The 15,438-nt window shown below is 44.8% G+C and overlaps 9 non-coding genes across 9 annotated transcripts; all 9 read right to left on the reverse strand.

The window, feature by feature from the left end:
• Nucleotides 1-3,707: 3,707 nt before the first annotated feature.
• Nucleotides 3,708-3,821, reverse strand: LOC140308314 (U5 spliceosomal RNA). The gene has a single exon (XR_011916272.1). It is a non-coding gene; the product is annotated as a U5 spliceosomal RNA (small nuclear RNA).
• A 411-nt stretch (nt 3,822-4,232) lies between these two features.
• LOC140308006 (U2 spliceosomal RNA) lies at nt 4,233-4,423 on the reverse strand. Its single transcript, XR_011916020.1, has one exon. It is a non-coding gene; the product is annotated as a U2 spliceosomal RNA (small nuclear RNA).
• Nucleotides 4,424-4,731: 308 nt separating this feature from the next.
• Nucleotides 4,732-4,845, reverse strand: LOC140308192 (U5 spliceosomal RNA). The gene has a single exon (XR_011916160.1). It is a non-coding gene; the product is annotated as a U5 spliceosomal RNA (small nuclear RNA).
• A 411-nt stretch (nt 4,846-5,256) lies between these two features.
• LOC140307922 (U2 spliceosomal RNA) lies at nt 5,257-5,447 on the reverse strand. Its single transcript, XR_011915943.1, has one exon. It is a non-coding gene; the product is annotated as a U2 spliceosomal RNA (small nuclear RNA).
• Nucleotides 5,448-5,753: 306 nt separating this feature from the next.
• LOC140307819 (U5 spliceosomal RNA) lies at nt 5,754-5,869 on the reverse strand. Its single transcript, XR_011915849.1, has one exon. It is a non-coding gene; the product is annotated as a U5 spliceosomal RNA (small nuclear RNA).
• A 412-nt stretch (nt 5,870-6,281) lies between these two features.
• Nucleotides 6,282-6,472, reverse strand: LOC140307924 (U2 spliceosomal RNA). Its single transcript, XR_011915944.1, has one exon. It is a non-coding gene; the product is annotated as a U2 spliceosomal RNA (small nuclear RNA).
• A 308-nt stretch (nt 6,473-6,780) lies between these two features.
• On the reverse strand, nt 6,781-6,894 carry LOC140308193 (U5 spliceosomal RNA). Its single transcript, XR_011916161.1, has one exon. It is a non-coding gene; the product is annotated as a U5 spliceosomal RNA (small nuclear RNA).
• A 411-nt stretch (nt 6,895-7,305) lies between these two features.
• On the reverse strand, nt 7,306-7,496 carry LOC140307999 (U2 spliceosomal RNA). The gene has a single exon (XR_011916014.1). It is a non-coding gene; the product is annotated as a U2 spliceosomal RNA (small nuclear RNA).
• Nucleotides 7,497-7,802: 306 nt separating this feature from the next.
• On the reverse strand, nt 7,803-7,918 carry LOC140308370 (U5 spliceosomal RNA). Its single transcript, XR_011916323.1, has one exon. It is a non-coding gene; the product is annotated as a U5 spliceosomal RNA (small nuclear RNA).
• Nucleotides 7,919-15,438: the final 7,520 nt, after the last annotated feature.

Below are 15,438 nucleotides of genomic sequence, written 5' to 3' on the forward strand. Positions count from 1 at the left end.
AACACCACCTCTCTCGCTTTTGATGATGTATGGACCGGCATTCTTACCTTTTCTAACACATTTTTCAGCAATTATGGTCGGAGATTCACACCTACTCACAGACAAACAACTCCGCTCCCGCATTTGATGGTGTATAGTCGGGCATTCTCACCCTTTCTCATCAGCTTTTTGCAAATTATGATCTGACATTAACACCTGCTTTTGATGATGTATGGTTGGGTATTCGCACCTTTTTTTTACCCATTTTTCAGGAATTATGGGTGGACATTCACACCTTCTTGCAGCTGAACACCTCCTCTCCCACTTATGATCATGTGCGGTTTGATTTTCGAAATTTTTACTTTAATTTTTTCTAGCAATTATTGATGGACATTCAGACCTTCTTGCAGCTGAACACCTCCGCTCCCGCTTTTGATCATACATTGTCGGGCATTCGCACCTTGTCTTACCAGATTTTTACAAACTTTAGTCGAACATTCACACCTTCTTGCAGCTGAACACCTCCGCTCCCGCTATTGATGGTGTAAAGTCGGGCTTTCGAGCCTTTTCTTACCCGTTTTTTAGAAATTATGGTTGGACATTCAGACCTTGCAGCCGAACACCTCCGCTCCCTCTTTTGATTATACATTGTCGGGCATTCGCACCTTGTCTTACCCGCTTTTTACAAACTATAGTCAGACATTCACACGTTGCAGCTGAACCACCTCCGCTCCCTGTTTTGATCATGTATGGTCTGGCAATACTACCTTTTCTTACCCGTTTGTGAGTAATTATGGCTGGACATTCACACCAATTTCAGCAGAACACCACCTCTCTCGCTTTTGATGATGTATGGACCGGCATTCTTACCTTTTCTAACACATTTTTCAGCAATTATGGTCGCAGATTCACACCTACTCACAGACAAACAACTCCGCTCCCGCATTTGATGGTGTATAGTCGGGCATTCTCACCCTTTCTCATCAGCTTTTTGCAAATTATGATCTGACATCCACACCTACTTGCAGTCGAAGAGTTCTGCTCCCGCTTTTGATTATGTTTGGTTGGATATTCGAACCTTTTCTTAACTGCTTTTTACAAACTTTGGTTGGACGTTCACACCTTCTTGTAGCCGAACACATCCAGAGCTGCTTTTGATGATGTATGGTTGGGCATTCGCATCTTTTTTTTATCCATTTTTCAGGAATTATGGGTGGACATTCACACCTTCTTGCAGCTGAACACCTCCTCTCCCACTTATGATCATGTGCGGAATGATTTTCGAAATTTTTACTTTAATTTTTTCTAGCAATTATTGATGGACATTCAGACCTTCTTGCAGCTGAACACCTCCGCTCCCGCTTTTGATCATACATTGTCGGGCATTCGCACCTTGTCTTACCAGCTTTTTACAAACTTTAGTCGAACATTCACACCTTCTTGCAGCTGAACACCTCCGCTCCCGCTTTTGATGGTGTATAGTCGGGCTTTCGAGCCTTTTCTTACCCGGTTTTTAGAAATTATGGTTGGACATTCAGACCTTGCAGCCGAACACCTCCGCTCCCTCTTTTGATCATACATTGTCGGGCATTCTTACCTTTTCGCTTTTGATGATGTATGGTCCGGCATTCTTACCTTTTCTAATACATTTTTCAGCACTTATGGTCGGACATTCACACCTACTCAGAGCCGAACACCTCCGCTCCCGCATTTGATGGTGTAGAGTCGGGCATTGTCACCCTTTCTCATCAGCTTTTTGCAAATTATGATCTGACATTCAGACCTGCTTTTGATAATGTATGGTTGGGCATTGGCACCTTTTTTTACCCATTTTTCAGGAATTATGGGTGGACATTCACACCGTCTTGCAGCTGAACACCTCCTCTCCCGCTTATGATCATGTGCGGTTTGATATTCGAAAATTTTCTTTCATGTTTTAAAGAAATTATTGATGGACATTCAGACCTTCTTGCAGCTGAACCCCTCTGCTCGCGCTTTTGATGGTGTATAGTCGGGCATTCGCACCTTGTCTTACCCGCTTTTTACAAACTTTAGTCGGACATTCAGACCTTCTTGCAGCTGAACCACCTCCGCTCCCTGTTTTGATCATGTATGGTCTGGCAATACTACCTTTTCTTACCCGTTTGTGAGTAATTTTGGCTGGACATTCACACCTACTCACAACCGAACATATCCGCTACCGCATTTGATGGTGTATAGTCGGGCATTCTCACCCTTTCTCATCAGCTTTTTGCAAATTATGATCTGACATTCACACCTACTTGCAGTCGAAAAGCTCTGCTCCCGCTTTTGATTATGTTTGGTTGGATATTCGAACCTTTTCTTAACTGCTTTTTACAAACTTTGTTCGGAGGTTCACGTCTTCTTGAAGCCGAACACCTCCGCTTCCGCTTTTGATGGTGTACAGTCGGGCATTTTAACCTTTTCTTACCCGCTTTTTACCAACTATGGTCGGACATTCACACCTTCTTACAGCGGAACACCTCCGCTCCCTCTTTTGATGGTGTATGTTCGGGCATTCGAACCTTTTCTTACCCGCCTTTTAAAAACTATGGTCGGACATTCAAACCTTCTTGTAGCCGAACACATCCACTCCTGCTTTTGATGATGTATGGTTGGGCATTCGCACCTTTTCTTAACCATTTTTCAGTAATTATTGGTGGACATTCAGACCTTCTTGCAGCTGAACACCTCCGCTCCCGCTTTTGATGGTGTATAGTCGGGCTTTCGAGCCTTTTCTTCCCCGGTTTTTAGAAATTATGGTTGGACATTCAGACCTTGCAGCCGAAAACCTCCGCTCCCTCTTTTGATCATACATTGTTGGGCATTCGCACCTAGTCTTACGCGCTTTTTACAAACTTTAGTCAGAAATTCACACCTTGCAGCTGAACCACCTCCGCTCCCTGTTTTGATCATGTATTGTCTGGCAATACTACCATTTCTTACCCGTTTGTGAGTAATCTTCTAAAAGGTCCTCCTCGGCTGTTGACCTTCGGGGAGGTGAGTACCTTCACTAGACTCACCTGTCTGCTCTTCCTCCTCATTTAGCGTAGCTCCACCCTCTGCCTGTGAATTCTCACAGACTTCAGCACTGAGTGGTGAGGCCTCTACAGGCCCCTCTCCTTTTTGCTCCTCACTTCCAATCCAAGCTTTTAGCGGGAAGTTTGAATTTATTGGGTCAACCTCTTCACTTTGTTCACCAACTGCCACCTCTGGTCCTTCTCTTTGTTGGCTTGACTGTGGCTTTACCGTCTTTAATTTGTTGGCAAAAGATTTAGGGCAATCTCAGAAGAGGTGATTTAATTCTCCACAGAGATTACATTTCCTGCCATTTGGACACTCTCCAAAAGTGTCCCCAATTTCTCTGCACTTCCCACATATCACCTTGGTACAAGCCTCAACCAGGTGCCCATGCTCACCACACTTGCGGCAGAGCTTGGGCTGCCCCTGGTACTGGATGTAACCTCGGTTTTCGAGGTGGCCAGAGTGTCACTTTGCATCTCCGCCCACCCGCTGCACTGAGCACTCTTCAGCCCTTTTAAATGGTATAACTTTGCACTCCCGCACGCTCCAGCGAGCACCATTCAAGCAACAACTTTGCACTCCAGCTTCAAACATCGGCACAGTCGCAACAAGTAAGGCAACTCTACTCAGAGAAGTCACTCTGCACAGTAACAAGATTTCTTTTGCACAGACAGAAAGGGCTTCACCCGCAAAGGTAAAGCCTGCCAAAAATAGCAACAACTCATTAGTGCTGCTCTCCACGGAAGTCTTTAGTAAAAGGCGAAAGACTTGTACATTATGAAGAGAAACCAGAGTACGATTATCTGTCACTGCGGGAGCAGGGCATCAGGCTAGTTGGCATAGCCACCTTCCCCATGGTGAGCTTTGCTTGGTTGAGACGCTTGCTCCCCCTCCTTGCTCCTCGGCTGACCAAGTAGGAAAAATCGGGCCCTATTCGATGGCTGCCTTGTCTTTTACTCTGTGCAAAAGACAAGGCAGCCACAAACACCACGGGAACACCGTATTGAGGCTTTGTTCTGACCGCTCATTCAGTGTCGCGTTTCTTTCAAGCAATTCTCCCGGTTAGCCCGCACTCGGCTCGCCCCCAGAGCTGTGTTAAAGTCTACTTCGCATTCACTCTCTTTTCTCAGCAGACTAAAAGAAAGTTTCATCTTGGGCTCCCTGAAACTTCCATCCTGCACCACTGTTTGCTTTTTCACAAGAGCAGAGAAGAGCGCACCGTTCCCAGCGGCACTGCAGTACTGGGTCGATGCTTGGAGTGAACGGAGCAAGCTCCTTTTTCAACTCCTATTGCTAAAAATCCATTTAATATGTAGTCCTCGTACAAAGGCCATATCAGATATTAAACTGATAAGAACAGGTACTACACTTGATCTTAGCCAAAAGGCCGAGAAGCGATAACTGTCCACTGGTTCACGTCCGAGGGCCCTTCCTGGCACAATGCGCACTTGTAGCGGTGTTCTTTTTATGGCCAGAGGTGGCCAGAGTGTCACTTTGCACCTCCGCCCACCCGCTGCACTGAGCACTCTTCAGCCCTTTTAAATGGTATAACTTTGCACTCCCGCACGCTCCAGCAAGCACCATCCAAGCAACAACGTTGCACTCCAGCTTCAAACATCGGCACAGTCGCAACAAGTAAGGCGACTCTACTCAGAGAAGTCACTCTGCACAGTAACAAGATTTCTTTTGCACAGACGGAAAGGGCTTCACCCGCAAAGGTAAAGCCTGCCAAAAATAGAAACAACTCATTAGTGCTGCTTTCCACGGAAGTCTTTAGTAAAAGGCGAAAGACTTGTACGTTATGAAGAGAAACCAGAGTACGATTATCCGTCACTGCGGGAGCAGGGCATCAGGCTAGTTGGCATAGCCACCTTCCCCATGGTGAGCTTTGCTTGGTTGAGACGCTTGCTCCCCCTCCTTGCTCCTCGGCTGACCAAGTAGGAAAAATCGGGCCCTATTCGATGGCTGCCTTGTCTTTTACTCTGTGCAAAAGACAAGGCAGCCACAAACACCACGGGAACACCGTATTGAGGCTTTGTTCTGACCGCTCATTCAGTGTCGCGTTTCTTTCAAGTAATTCTCCCGGTTAGCCCGCACTCGGCTCGCCCCCAGAGCTGTGTTAAAGTCTACTTCGCATTCACTCTCTTTTCTCAGCAGACTAAAAGAAAGTTTCATCTTGGGCTCCCTGAAACTTCCATCCTGCACCACTGTTTGCTTTTTCACAAGAGCAGAGAAGAGCGCACCGTTCCCAGCGGCACTGCAGTACCGGGTCGATGCTTGGAGTGAACGGAGCAAGCTCCTTTTTCAACTCCTATTGCTAAAAATCCATTTAATATGTAGTCCTCGTACAAAGGCCATATCAGATATTAAACTGATAAGAACAGGTACTACACTTGATCTTAGCCAAAAGGCCGAGAAGCGATAACTGTCCACTGGTTCACGTCCGAGGGCCCTTCCTGGCACAATGCGCACTTGTAGCGGTGTTCTTTTTATGGCCATAGGTGGCCAGAGTGTCACTTTGCACCTCCGCCCACCCGCTGCACTGAGCACTCTTCAGCCCTTTTAAATGGTATAACTTTGCACTCCCGCACGCTCCAGCAAGCACCATCCAAGCAACAACGTTGCACTCCAGCTTCAAACATCGGCACAGTTGCAACAAGTAAGGCGACTCTACTCAGAGAAGTCACTCTGCACAGTAACAAGATTTCTTTTGCACAGACGGAAAGGGCTTCACCCGCAAAGGTAATGCCTGCCAAAAATAGAAACAACTCATTAGTGCTGCTTTCAACGGAAGTCTTTAGTAAAAGGCGAAAGACTTGTACGATATGAAGAGAAACCAGAGTACGATTATCCGTCACTGCGGGAGCAGGGCATCAGGCTAGTTGGCATAGCCACCTTCCCCATGGTGAGCTTTGCTTGGTTGAGACGCTTGCTCCCCCCCTTGCTCCTCGGCTGACCAAGTAGGAACAATCGGGCCCTATTCGATGGCTGCCTTGTCTTTTACTCTGTGCAAAAGACAAGGCAGCAACAAAAACACCACGGGAAAACCGTATTGAGGCTTTGTTCTGACCGCTCATTCAGTGTCGCGTTTCTTTCAAGCAATTCTCCCGGTTAGCCCGCACTCGGCTCACCCCCAGAGCTGTGTTAAAGTCTACTTCGCATTCACTCTCTTTTCTCAGCAGACTAAAAGAAAGTTTCATCTTGGGCTCCCTGAAACTTCCATCCTGCACCACTGTTTGCTTTTTCACAAGAGCAGAGAAGAGCGCACCGTTCCCAGCGGCACTGCAGTACCGGGTCGATGCTTGGAGTGAACGGAGCAAGCTCCTTTTTCAACTCCTATTGCTAAAAATCCATTTAATATGTAGTCCTCGTACAAAGGCCATATCAGATATTAAACTGATAAGAACAGGTACTACACTTGATCTTAGCCAAAAGGCCGAGAAGCGATAACTGTCCACTGGTTCACGTCCGAGGGCCCTTCCTGGCACAATGCGCACTTGTAGCGGTGTTCTTTTTATGGCCAGAGGTGGCCAGAGTGTCACTTTGCACCTCCGCCCACCCGCTGCACTGAGCACTCTTCAGCCCTTTTAAATGGTATAACTTTGCACTCCCGCACGCTCCAGCAAGCACCATTCAAGCAACAACGTTGCACTCCAGCTTCAAACATCGGCACAGTCGCAACAAGTAAGGCGACTCTACTCAGAGAAGTCACTCTGCACAGTAACAAGATTTCTTTTGCACAGACGGAAAGGGCTTCACCCGCAAAGGTAAAGCCTGCCAAAAATAGAAACAACTCATTAGTGCTGCTTTCCACGGAAGTCTTTAGTAAAAGGCGAAAGACTTGTACGTTATGAAGAGAAACCAGAGTACGATTATCCGTCACTGCGGGAGCAGGGCATCAGGCTAGTTGGCATAGCCACCTTCCCCATGGTGAGCTTTGCTTGGTTGAGACGCTTGCTCCCCCTCCTTGCTCCTCGGCTGACCAAGTAGGAAAAATCGGGCCCTATTCGATGGCTGCCTTGTCTTTTACTCTGTGCAAAAGACAAGGCAGCCACAAACACCACGGGAACACCGTATTGAGGCTTTGTTCTGACCGCTCATTCAGTGTCGCGTTTCTTTCAAGTAATTCTCCCGGTTAGCCCGCACTCGGCTCGCCCCCAGAGGTGTGTTAAAGTCTACTTCGCATTCACTCTCTTTTCTCAGCAGACTAAAAGAAAGTTTCATCTTGGGCTCCCTGAAACTTCCATCCTGCACCACTGTTTGCTTTTTCACAAGAGCAGAGAAGAGCGCACCGTTCCCAGCGGCACTGCAGTACCGGGTCGATGCTTGGAGTGAACGGAGAAAGCTCCTTTTTCAACTCCTATTGCTAAAAATCCATTTAATATGTAGTCCTCGTACAAAGGCCATATCAGATATTAAACTGATAAGAACAGGTACTACACTTGATCTTAGCCAAAAGGCCGAGAAGCGATAACTGTCCACTGGTTCACGTCCGAGGGCCCTTCCTGGCACAATGCGCACTTGTAGCGGTGTTCTTTTTATGGCCATAGGTGGCCAGAGTGTCACTTTGCACCTCCGCCCACCCGCTGCACTGAGCACTCTTCAGCCCTTTTAAATGGTATAACTTTGCACTCCCGCATGCTCCAGCAAGCACCATCCAAGCAACAACGTTGCACTCCAGCTTCAAACATCGGCACAGTTGCAACAAGTAAGGCGACTCTACTCAGAGAAGTCACTCTGCACAGTAACAAGATTTCTTTTGCACAGACGGAAAGGGCTTCACCCGCAAAGGTAATGCCTGCCAAAAATAGAAACAACTCATTAGTGCTGCTTTCCACGGAAGTCTTTAGTAAAAGGCGAAAGACTTGTACGTTATGAAGAGAAACCAGAGTACGATTATCCGTCACTGCGGGAGCAGGGCATCAGGCTAGTTGGCATAGCCACCTTCCCCATGGTGAGCTTTGCTTGGTTGAGACGCTTGCTCCCCCCCTTGCTCCTCGGCTGACCAAGTAGGAACAATCGGGCCCTATTCGATGGCTGCCTTGTCTTTTACTCTGTGCAAAAGACAAGGCAGCAACAAAAACACCACGGGAAAACCATATTGAGGCTTTGTTCTGACCGCTCATTCGGTGTCGCGTTTCTTTCAAGCAATTCTCCCGGTTAGCCCACACTCGGCTCGCTCCTAGAGCCGTGTTAAAGTCTACTTCGCATTCATTCTTGTTTCTCAGCAGACTCTTGGGATTTTATCTATAAAATGAATTCCTTCACTCAAACTATGTTAAAACTGCTTTGTCCTTCATATTTACCATGTCTAGAAAGATTTAAACAAAAAAAACAACGTTGTACTTTGCAGTAAAAGACAGAGCAAATCTAAAGTTTCATGAATCCGAGAATAAGCTTACTTTCATGAGTTCTTCACGATTTGGGATTTTGCTATAAAATGAATTCCTTCACTCAAACTAAATTAAAACTGCTAAACCGCTAATCTGTTACATGTAAGGCAGATGTCAAATTCACCGAAATAGGATCTAAGGGTATTCGGCCAATCGAGCTGTAGCAGCTTCGGTAAAAGAGTATAAGTTGAAGAGTTTGTGAATAAAGGTGTGCGCACACATAGTGAGCTGTAGGAAAATAGGCAGGGAGCAATGCCGGCTGGGGTATATGTTCTTGTATGTTGTCTGACTGTTTGATTTGAATGTGTTGTGTAAGTGTCCCGTTGAATGTTACATGTTTGGGCTTTGACACGCTTCACTGTGGTTGTTAACTGTGTGGTGTGTCCTGAAATGTTATATGTTTGGGCTGTGTGACATGCTTAATGCTTGTCAGTAGCTACCCACTTATTCATATATAGCAACTGACAACATAAGAAGTCCGGACATACTTTGATAGTAGTTGTAGAAGTATCCTTATTGATAATAGATAAACTAATTCATAGTGATAGAACAGTAGATGAACAGGTGCCTGCACATGTCTCACGAAAATAAAATGGGTGTATGATTGCTGACGGCAGAGCAATACTGCCAAACTTATGAGTTCTTGTGGCAAACTTGATTCAGTGTCTTGACGTGTATACGCTGTTTCGCTGACTTGATTGTCACAAGAAACAAAGTGTGTTTGATAAGATCCGACCATTTTATTACGGGAGGATCAGTATCAGTATTCGGCTGCAAGTAGGTGTGAATGTCCAACCATAATTTGTAAAAAGCGGGTAAGAAAAGGTTCTCATGCCCGACTATACATTAACAAAAGCGGGAGGAGAGGTCTTCGGATGAGAGTGGGTGAGAATTTCCAACCATAATCTATAAAATGCGGTGAAGAAAAAGGTGTGAATGCTACATAGAACACTTAAAAGTGGAGCGGAAGTGTTCGGCTGCAAGAAGGTGTGAATGTCCGACTATATTTGGTGAAAAGTAGGTGAAGCAAGGTCTGAATGCCCAACCTTACATCATCAAAAGCGAGATCAGGTGTTTGGCTGCAAGAAGGCCATAGTTTGCCAAAAGCGGGTAAGGTGCGAATGACCGACTAAATATCAACAAAAGTGGGGGCGGAGGTCTTCGGATGCAAGTGGGTGTGAATATCCCACCATACAAGTATGGTGGAGAGGAAGCTGTGAATGGCCGACCATAGTAAAAAGCGGGTGAGAAAAGGTGCGAATGTCCACCATTATACACCATCAAAACAGGGAGCGGAGGTGTTTGGCTGCGACAAGGTGTGAATGTCCACCCATAATTAATGAAAAGCGGGCAACAAGTAGGTTTGAATGCCCAACCATACATCATCAAAATAAGGAGCGGAGGTGTTCCGTTGTAAGAAGTTATGAATGTCCGACCATAGTTGGTAAAAAGCGGGTAAGAAAAGGTTAAAATACCCGACTGTACACAATCAATAGCGGGAGCGGAGTTGTTCGGCTACTAAAAAGTGTGAAAGTCCGACCAAGTTTTGTAAAAAGCGGGTAAGAAAAGGTTCGAATGCCCGACAATTTATGATCAAAAGAGGGAGCGGACTTGTTCAGCTGCAAGAAGGTCTGAATGTCCATCAATAATTGCTAGAAAAAATTAAAGTAAAAATTTTGAAAATCAAACCGCACATGATCATAAGTGGGAGAGGAGGTGTTCAGCTGCAAGAAGGTGTGAATGTCCACCCATAATTACTGAAAAATGGGTAAAAAAAAGGTGCGAATACCCAACCATACATCATCAAAAGCAGCTGTGGATGTGTTCGGCTACAAGAGGGTTTGAACGTCCAACCAAAGTTTGTAAAAAGCAGTTAAGAAAAGTTTCGAATATCCAACCAAACATAATCAAAAGCGGGAGCAGAACTGTTCGACTGCAAGTAAGTGTGAATGTCAGATCATAATTTGCAAAACAACAACTATACACCATCAAATGCGGGAGCGGAGTTGTTCGTCTGTTAGTAGGTGTGAATCTCCGACCATAATTGCTGAAAAATGTGTTAGAAAAGGTAAGAATGCCGGTCCATACATCATCAAAAGCGAGAGAGGTGGTGTTCTGCTGAAAGTAGGTGTGAATGTCCAGCCATAATTACTCACAAACAGGTAAGAAAATGTAGTATTGCCAGATCATACATGATCAAAACAGGGAGCGGAGGTGGTTCAGCTGCAAGAAGGTGTGAATGTCCGACTAAAGTTCAAATATATTCACAAAAGCGGGAGGAGAGGTCTTCGGATGAGAGTGGTTGAGAATTTCCAACCATAATCCATAAAATGCGGTGAAAAAAAGGTGTGATAGAACACTAAAAGGTGGAGCAGACGTGTTCCGCTGTAAGAAGGTGTGAATGTCCGACCATAGTTTGTAAAAAGCGGGTAAGAAAAGGTTAAAATACCCGACTGTACACCACCAATAGCGGGAGCAGGGTTGTTCGGGTACAAGAAGGTGTGAAAGTCCACCCATGGTTTGTAAAAAGCGGGTAACAAAAGGTTCGAATGCCCGAATATATACTATCAAAAGCGGAAGCGGAGGTGTTCGGCTGCAAGAAGGTGTGAACGTCCGACCAAAGTTTGTAAAAAGCAGTTAAGAAAAGGTTCGAATATCCAACCAAACATAATCAAAAGCGGGAGCAGAGCTGTTCGACTGCAAGTAGGTGTGAATGTCCAGCCATAATTACTCACAACCGGGTAAGAAAAGGTAGTATTGCCAGACCATACATAATCAAAACAGGGAGCAGAGGTGGTTCAGCTGCAACGTGTGAATGTCTGACTATAGTTTGCAAAAAGCGGGTAAGACAAGGTGCGAATAACCGACAATGTATGATCAAAAGAGGGAGCGGAGGTGTTCGGCTGCAAGGTCTGAATGTCCAACCATAATTTCTAAAAACCAGGTAAGAAAAGGCTCGAAAGCCCGACTATACACCATCAAAAGCGGAAGCGGAGGTGTTCGGCTTCAAGAAGACGTGTACCTCCGAACAAAGTTTGTAAAAAGCAGTTAAGAAAAGGTTCGAATATCCAACTAAACATAATCAAAAGCGGGAGCAGAGCTGTTCGACTGCAAGTAGGTGTGAATGTCAGATCATAATTTGCAAAAAGCTGATGAGAAAGGGTGAGAATGCCCGACTATACACCATCAAATGCGGTAGCGGAGTTGTTCGGCTTTGAGTAGGTGTGAATGTCCAGCCAAAATTACTCACAAACGGGTAAGAAAAGGTAGTATTGCCAGACCATACATGATCAAAACAGGGAGCGGAGGTGGTTCAGCTGCAAGAAGGTCTGAATGTCCGACTAAAGTTTGTAAAAAGCGCGTAAGACAAGGTGCGAATGCCAGACAATGTATGATCAAAACAGGGAGCGGAGGTGTTAGGTTGCAAGAAGGTCTGAATGTCCAACCATAATTTGTAAAAAACGGGAAGAAAAGGCTCGAAAGCCCTACTATACACCATCAAAAGCGCGAGCAGAGGGGTTCAGCTGCAAGAAGGTCTGAATGTCCATCAATAATTTCTTTAAAACATGAAAGAAAATTTTCGAATATCAAACCGCACATGATCATAAGCGGGAGAGGATGTTTTCAGCTGAAAGACGGTGTGAATGTCCACCCATAATTCCTGAAAAATGGGTAAAAAAAGGTGCGAATGCCCAACCATACATTATCAAAAGCAGCTGTGAATATCAGATCATAATTTGCAAAAAGCTGATGAGAAAGAGTGAGAATGCCCGACTATACACCATCAAATGCGGGAGCGGAGGTGTTCGGCTCTGAGTAGGTGGGAATGTCCGACCATAATTGCTGAAAAATGTGTTAGAAAAGGTAAGAATGCCGGTCCATACATCATCAAAAGCGAGAGAGGTGGTGTTCTGCTGAAAGTAGGTGTGAATGTCCAGCCATAATTACTCACAAACGGGTAAGAAAAGGTAGTATTGCCAGACCATACATGATCAAAACAGGGAGCGGAGGTGGTTCAGCTGCAAGAAGGTGTGAATGTCCGACTAAAGTTCAAATATATTAACAAAAGCGGGAGGAGAGGTCTTCGGATGACAATGGTTGAGAATTTCCAACCATAATCTATAAAATGCGGTGAAAAAAAGGTGTTATAGAACACTTAAAGGTGGAGCGGAAGTGTTCGGCTGCAAGAAGGTGTGAATGTCCGACTATATTTGGTGAAAAGCAGGGGAAGCAAGGTCTGAATGCCCAACCTTACATCATCAAAAGCGAGATCAGAGGTGTTTGGCTGCAAGAAGGCCATAGTTTGCCAAAAGCGGGTAAGGTGCGAATGACCGACTAAATATCAACAAAAGTGGGGGCGGAGGTCTTCGGATGCAAGTGGGTGTGAATCTTCCACCATACAAGTATGGTGGAGAGGAAGCTGTGAATTGCTGACCATAGTTTGCAAAAAGCGGTTGAGAAAAGGTGCGAATGTCCAACCATACATGATCAAAACAGGGAGCGGAGGTGTTTGGCTGCGACAAGGTGTGAATGTCCACCCATAATTAATGAAAAGCGGGCAAGAAGTAGGTTCGAATGCCCAACCACACATCATCAAAAGCAGGAGTGGATGTGTTCGGCTACAAGAAGGTTTGAATGTCCGAGCATAGTTTGTAAAAAGCGGGTAAGAAAAGGTTCGAATGCCCAAACATACACCATCAAAAGAGGGAGCGGACGTGTTCCGCTTTAAGAAGGTGTGAATGTCCGACCAGAGTTGGTAAGAAGCGGGTAAGAAAACGTTAAAAAACCTGACTGTACACAATCAATAGTGGGAGCGGATGTGTTCAGCTACAAGAAGGTGTGACAGTCCGACCATGGTTTGTAAAAAGCGGGTAAGAAAAGTTGCAAATGCCCGACAATGTATGATCAAAAGAGGGAGCGGAGCTTTTCGGCTACAAGAAGGATTGAATGTCCGACCATAGTTTGTAAAAAGCGGGTAAGAAAAGGTTCGAATGCCCGACTATACACCATCAAAAGCGGAAGCGGAGGTGTTCCGCTGTAAGACGGTGTGAATGTCCAACCATAGTTGGTAAAAAGCGGGTAAGAAAAGGTTAAACTACCCGACTGTACACAATCAATAGCGTGAGTGGAGTTGTTCGGCTACAAGAAGGTGTGAAAGTCCGACCATGGTTTGTAAAAAGCGGGTAAGAAAAGGTTCGAATTCCCGAATATATACCATCAAAAGCGGAAGCGGAGGTGTTCGGTTGCAAGAAGGTTTGAACGTCCGACCAAAGTTTGTAAAAAGCAGTTAAGAAAAGCGTCGAATATCCAACCAAACAAAATCAAAAGCGGGAGCAGAGCTGTTCGACTGCAAGTAGGTGTGAATGTCCAGCTATAATTACTCACAAACGGGTAAGAAAAGCTAGTATTGCCAGACCATACATGATCAAAACAGGGAGCGGAGGTGGTTCAGCTGCAACGTGTGAATGTCTGACTATAGTTTGTAAAAAGCGGGTAAGACAAGGTGCGAATGCCCAACAATGTATGATCAAAAGAGGGAGCGGAGGTGTTCGGCTACAAGAAGGTGTGAAAGTCCGACCATGGTTTGTAAAAAGCAGGTAAGAAAAGGTTCGAATGCCCGAACATACACCATCAAAAGAGGGAGCGGACGTGTTCCGCTGTAAGAAGGTGTGAATGTCCGACCATAGTTGGTAAAAAGCGCGACTGTACACAATCAATAGCGGGAGCAGAGTTGTTCGGCTACAAGAAGGTGTGAAAGTCCACCCATGGTATGTAAAAAGCGGGTAACAAAAGGTTCGAATGCCCAAATATGTACCATCAAAAGCGGAAGCAGAGGTGTTCGACTGCAAGTAGGTGTGAATATCAGATCATATGCAAAAAGTTGATGAGAAAGGGTGAGAATGCCTGACTAAACACCATCAAATGCGGGAGCGGAAGTGTTTGGCTGTGAGTAGGTGTGAATGTCCGACCATAATTGCTGAAAAATGTGTTAGAAAAGGTAAGAATGCTGGACCATACATCATCAAAAGCGGGAGAGGTGGTGTTCGGCTGCAAGAAGGTGTGAAAGTCCGACCATGGTTTGTAAAAAGCGGGTAAGAAAAGGTTTGAATGCCCGAATATACACCATCAAAAGTGGAAGCGGAATTGTTCGGCTGCAAGAAGGTGTGAACGTCCGACCAGTTTGTAAAAAGCAGTGAAAAGCGAGAAAAAGCTTTTCGTTAGTTTTGCATGATTTGGGATTTTGCTTATAAAATGCATTCCTTCACTCAAACTATGTTAAAACTGATTTGTCCTTCATATTTACCTTGTCTAGAAAGATTTAAACAAAAAAAAACCCCAACGTACTTTGCAGTAAAAGAAAGAGCAAATCTAAGATCTAAAAGTTTCAGGAATCCGAGTATAAGCTTGCTTTCATGAGTTCTTCACGATTTCGGATTTTGCTACAAAATGAATTGCTTTGCTCAAACCAAGTTAAACCTGCTTTGTCCTTCCATATTTATCAATGTCGAGATAGATTTAAACAAAACAAAGAAAACACGTTGTACTTTGCAATATAACAAATAGCAACACTGAAGGATCAGGAATCCGAGAATAAGCTTTTCATGTGTTGTGCATGTTTTGAGATTTTGTTTTAAAATGAATTCCTTCACTCAAACTATGTTAAAACTGCTTTGACATTGATAAATATGAAGACAAAGCAATTTTAACTTGGTTTGAGCAAAGCAATTCATTTTATAGGAAAATCCGAAATCATGCAGAACGTATGAAAATAAGCTTATTCTTGGATTCCTGTTCCTTCAGTGTTGCTCTTTCTTCTACTGCAATATACAATGTTGTTCTTTGTTGAAGTCGATCTAGACATTGATAAATATGAAGTTAAAAGCAGTTTTAACATAGTTTGAGTGAAGGAATTCATTTTATAGCAAAATCCCAAATCATGCAGAACGTATGAAAAGAAGCTTATTCTCGGATTCCTGTTCCTTCAGTGTCTCTCTTTCTTCTACTGCAATATACAATGTTG

Source organism: Leuresthes tenuis, unplaced genomic scaffold (assembly GCF_036924035.1).
Source record: "Leuresthes tenuis unplaced genomic scaffold, fLeuTen1.0.hap1 SCAF_5, whole genome shotgun sequence".
Classification (NCBI taxonomy): domain Eukaryota; kingdom Metazoa; phylum Chordata; class Actinopteri; order Atheriniformes; family Atherinopsidae; genus Leuresthes; species Leuresthes tenuis.